We start from the raw sequence: 6000 nt of genomic DNA, 5'->3' as shown, positions 1-6000 counted from the left end.
AATCCTACCAATGGCTAGAGAGGGCTGTGCTGAAGGACAGCACTGAAGCACTGATCATAGCAGCACAGGAGCAGGTCTTGAGCACCACAGTAATAGAGGCCCAGATCTACCATACCAGGCAAGATTCCAGGTGCAGGCTATGCAGAGAGGCCCCAGAAACCATCCAGCATCTCACAGCAGGGTGTTAGATACTAGCAGGGAAGGAATACATGGAACGCCATAACCAAGTGGTTGGTATAGTGTACAGAAACATCTGTTCAGAATACAAACTGGAGATCCCAGGTCAAGATGAAGGTCACCTCCCAAGGTGGTGGAGAATGATAGAGCTAAGATTCTATGGGACTTCCAGATACACTCAGACAAAATGGTAATGGCCAACCAACCAGATATTATGAGCACTGGTAAGCAGCAGAGGACAGCTGTTGTGATCAATGTGGCCATCCTGAGTGATGGAAACATCAGGAAAAAAGAGCACAACAAACTGGAGAAATACCAAGGGCTCAGAAAAGATCTAGAAAGAGCCTGAAAGGTGAAGACAACAGTAGTGCCCATTGGCAACGGAGCACTCAGGGTGGTAACCCCCACTCTGGAGAAGTGGCTCCAACAGATGCCTGGAGAAACATCAGACATCTCAGACAAGATAAGCGCAATCTTAGGAAAGATAAAATCATATATATATATATATATATATATATATATATATATATATATATATATATATATATATATATATATATATATATATATATCAAAGCTTATTCGTGTGTTAGAGTTGTCCAGTCAAAGGCTAAACCTAAATAAAATTGAGGATCTCTGGGACTAGAAGGTAACAGACAGCTTCTGTTCAATCTGACTGAGTTTGAGCTGTTTTGGACAGCGAAAAAATGGACACAAATTCCCTTATCCTAAAACGTCTCTAATGAGATGGAACTGCAGTAAAAATGGGATATACAACATATTATTGACTCATAGGTGCCCTTAGTATGTACACATGTAACATTTTTCAGATTGTCATCTGCAAAATATAATTTCCCCTCCATTTGGAAATGATGAGCAACATTGTGTTGGTCTCTTTCATAAATTCAAATAAAACCCGCCGAAGTTTCAGATTGTACTATGAAACAGTCATGTTCACTATTCTCTCGCTTTCAGAGAACAGTGAACATGAGAAGCAGAACAGATAAGCTACAGCCATAGGAGACAAAGCAACCAGTCTCACATCTACAGATGTTTGTTATCTTATCATCCAGCTCAACGAGAGACCTGAAAACACATCGCGAGTATGAACTCTTAATGGATGATCTATGAGGGGCTTGGCAATAACAGGGTGAGGCTCAGAGCAGAGGATGTTTCCTCATGTTTGTCATCAGCAAATCGTAACCTGTCCCATTACATTCACTGGCCCCTTTGTTGGGTTTTACCTGTGAAAATCACCAAATATGGTCAAAAGCCTCATGGAAAGTCAGAAATCTGAGCTCCGTTCTAAAATCCAGTCAATTTCTTATATGTAATAGGTGCACATTAGAAGCTCCCACCTGTCTTCAGTGAAGTATGGCATCTCAAAATCACTCGTTCATGCTACAAACAATTGATATATTTCTACATATTGAATATATGACACAACGTGAAGAAGTTTTAAATTCACCGGCAAGGCTGTGGGCAACAAACACTCACTGAACCATCCCGTTTACCTCAGGTATGTGGAGTAGTGTCGCTCCTGGGCTGTGTGGGTGATATTTGCCTGCTGGCTGTTGCATCACAAGAGTCGGTTTCTTCTGAAAATCATTATCAGTGGTTTGTCATTTTAGCCACAGTTCTTTAACAGCCCACATCTGTCACATGGCTTGCAATTCCAAATAAGTTTCACCCTAGTTTATTGTATCTTGGCCTTTCAACTTCGCTTTTAACTTTTAATACTTTTTTGGCCTTGTCCTGATGCCTAATGTGGTTGCATTGCATCCATACATGGTGAAATCATAGCTACTGCTAATAGGCTTGCTAACAGGCCTTTCACACTACATCTTAGACTCTTTCGTTGTTTTTTTTAATCAACACGTGCAAAAAAAGCATATTCCCGTGAGAAGAAAAAAAAGAAATAGTGATGAGAAGTTTCACAAGTGGCTATATACGCCATCAGAAAACTGTATAGTTTAACCACCAGGAACGCACCTGTTTTTAGAAGGGATTGTAGTATCAAAAGAAGGGGGAAGTCCATACATCTACTGAAGACGCAGAGCAGTTTACAAGAATCTTTTCTCGTTGTCTCTATAAACAGGCACGTTCATGTTGCGCTACTGCTAGTCCAGCTTGGAGCAGTGGTTTTCAACCCTGCTGCTCAAGAAAGAGCATAAGCAAATGATAATTACTTTTTAAACCGTAATCAAAACTGCTTATTCATTGTTTTCATATTGAATTTAATTACAAATCATGTATACTGGCTAAATGTAATTTTCAGTTTTGAAAATTAAAAAAACACAGGTAACACAACACCTATTGCCAATGTAAACTATACAACATTTTCTTAATTGCAATACCACCCACTTTAATAGGCAAATTAAAAGAAAAAAAATCATAAAACATATGTGGTTCATCATAAAATTATCAAAATGTTCTTACAAATTTTGATAGTTAAAAATTCTGCAAGAGGAAATATATATGCTTTTTAACACAGTCCTGGATGAAATACTTCTGATCAAAAACTGTCAACCATTGACTTCCAAAGTACTTAGGGAGTTTATGAAATTCACCAAATATCCATAATTTATTATGTTCCCAAATCATTCTCAGATAGTCATGTCCATTGTTTGTTTTGTGCCTATATCTTAAGATTTTTCAAAGTATTGTTTATACAACAGCCAATAATGACCTTTAATTAAAAAAGTATTAAAATCCATATTTCATCAGAAAATTCCCAAAATATTATCTGATGACCATCACTGTAGAGGGAAGGATATATGTCATATTTCAAGTACCTGGATTAAGTACTTTCCCCAACCAAACATTGTTAACAACAAGTACTGAGCCAGCTGCAAAATTTCAACCCTAAAAAAAAAAAAAAAAAAAAAAAAAAAAAAAAAAAAAATAGACTATTCTCAGACATGTCTGTATGGGGAATCATTTTTAACATTTTTATTGTGTCCCTGAATCTAATCAGTTTTTAACAATAAATAAATAAAATAAAATGGTGTTCATACAATATAAGCCAATAATGACCTGTGGACAAAAAATAATTAGAAATCCATATTTCATCTCACAATTCCCAAAATATTTTCAGATGACCATGACGGTAGAAGGAATTCTATTGTTTAATCAAATACATATATTAAGTACTTTTTCTATCAAAAGTAGTTTATGGTCATGTCCATAATACTTAGCCAAATAAAAGTTATTCGTAAATAATACATGGTTCATCATATATCAAATATGTATAATATGCTTCATTGATTGTGTCCCTAAATTAAATGATTGTGTTATGAAACAAAATTGATATTATAATTGCTAATCGATAATCAGTTTTTTCCAAAAACAATATATAAATCTGTCTTTTGGCAGTTTACGTTGACCTTTTTGACATAGCTAGATGTCTGAACAACCATAGCCACTCTGCGGGATTGGAACCCTAAAAACTCAGCCACTGGTCTCCAGCAGTCCTAGGGCAAAGGACTGGCTACAACCTGGACAGGTCACCAGGGGCATAACAGAGACACAAACAGCATGTCTATGCATGCTTTCACTCCCAAGAGCAATCTAGAGAAACCAATAACCTAACCTTTTGTGGGAGAAAGCCGGAGCACCGGGAGGGCACCCACACACAGGGAAAACCTGCAAACGCCAAGCAGACTTACCTGAGCATGGGAGTCGATCCCAGGACCAGCTTGATGCAAGGCAACAGCGCGACCAGCTGCTTATCCAACAAGCAGATTCGCTCAATCTTCACACAGCAGTTTACGGTGCGTTGCAAGAATATTCATTCAGCTTATAACTGTGTGGTTTCTGAAGACGTCAATGGATACTATTGAGGGGTATCAGAGTAAAGGGGCTTGAATCCAAATGCTGCATTTTCACAATTTTGATCCATCAAATAAAATCCTAACAAAATACAGCAAAGTCTATGGTCGCAATGTGTGAATACTTTACAATGAACTGCGGCTTATTAAAGTATAATGTCAAATATAACAAGATATAAAATAATAGTTTTTTTTTTACAATAGTTAGAAATGAATGATATTGAAAGGAGAAGGCATACCATTGTTTTGGCACGTAGCTTCTTCTTCCTGACACTTCTGTATGTGAAACCAGATGGTTACCTGCATCGTATAAAAAGTTAGACATGACCGTTTCTTCTCACTGTCTGATATTAAATCAGACGAAACCTTTTCCTGTTTTAGATCAGTTCGGACTAGGACAGTTATCTATGTATACTAAATTCCAGAATAAATCCCAATTGTTTTATCCATAATCTCTTCAAATTCAGAAGTTCCCATTAAGATGACTGTGCCTTTAAAGAATTAGGGTAAGGCCGGAGGAAGATTTCACGGCTTTGTAAGGTTCCTGTAAAACTGAGACACACCTGTAGATGTATCAGAAGGCACACCTCACCCCACTGCTTCCTTGTGAGTTATCGTGTGAAAAAAAAATGGCAATCAATCAAAATAGCATATCTTGTCACAATTGCCAGAAACCTGACGATGACAGTTTCATCGGTTCAGAGAATGATACGCAAGTAAAAACAGGATGAGGACCGTTCAGCTGTCGTATCACTCAGGAAGGACACGAGTTTTGCCGCGTTAAAAAAAAAAAAAAAATCAATCATTAGCCGCAAATAAACAATTGTTGCGCTGAGATGGGCCGAAAGTCCACTCAGAGGAAAAGGTCATAACAAAAATCAGCAAAAAAAAAAAGCCAGCTCACAGTGTACAAATTCATTCAGGTATAAAGACGTATGTTTTCATTTTTTGGAGAGATGCCCTGTGGTCTAAAATGAAAGTGTTTGACCAAGATGACCATGATTAAATCTGTTGTTGACCAGTTTAACTTCAAGAAATGTGCAAAATGTGTTCAGAGTCGCCCACATAACCAGGCCTTGCATCAGACTATTTAGCGAATAAGGCTCCTTCTTATGGACACAAGACAGTTAAAAGAAAATCACTTTTTTCACAACTGTGTCAAAAATTGTTTTTATTAACTTGTCGGAAATTGTTTCTTTTAAAATTATGAATCATGTTTGTTCCTCATAATTAAAAAGAAATGCTGTCACCATTCAAGAACAAACCATTTTACTTGATATTATTTATTTTTGTATTATGTGAAGTAAGAAAATACTTCTTTTAAAGGCATATTAAACAACTGTTAAGACTTTTCCTCAGTAATTGTGCTTGGAGCTGGAAAAAGACAGCTAAAATGTGCTTTAGAGTGATGACATTTAATTCAAAACATCAAACTTGGGTATCAGCGCATAGCATTTTAGCTAAACCAGTAGAAAGTAGTGACAGCAATGTGTTCAGCTCTAATTTGAGCTCATAAGATGAAGATTTATACTGGTTTGATCAGTGAGAAGGAGTAAATCAGTAGAAATGTCCACTGAGAGTCGGTAGATTAGAGACCTGACAAGCAGGAACCCTACCCAGGGAGTTAAAAGCTATAATTTGTTACAGAGGCAAGTGACTGAATAATGTCATTTAAGAAAAAAAAAAACTAACATTATGACACCAGTCAGGAAGATGTTGTCATTTCTGCACCAGTTCTTTGTTTCCAGCGTTGTTTCTCCGATATGCTTGTCTTTTGGCAAACTCCCTCCTACCACCTGTCACCAGAATCCTTTGGGTAAGCGAGCTTTGCAAAGACTGCGGACAACATAGTAGTAGTGAATTGAAACAGCTGAAAGTCTGTTTTATCGTCTCCCCAAGAGTTTCTCACAACTGCATGTTTTCTGGCCCTGAAAAGTTGCGTGCCAGACGCGTAGCAGACGGAGGGGAAGTTAAACCACTGCAAGATAATCAA

The sequence above is a fragment of the Fundulus heteroclitus genome, chromosome 4 (genome assembly GCF_011125445.2).
Source record: "Fundulus heteroclitus isolate FHET01 chromosome 4, MU-UCD_Fhet_4.1, whole genome shotgun sequence".
Classification (NCBI taxonomy): Eukaryota; Metazoa; Chordata; class Actinopteri; order Cyprinodontiformes; family Fundulidae; genus Fundulus; species Fundulus heteroclitus.
The sequence above is the reverse complement of the archived record's forward strand: the minus strand, read 5'-3'. Positions refer to the sequence as shown.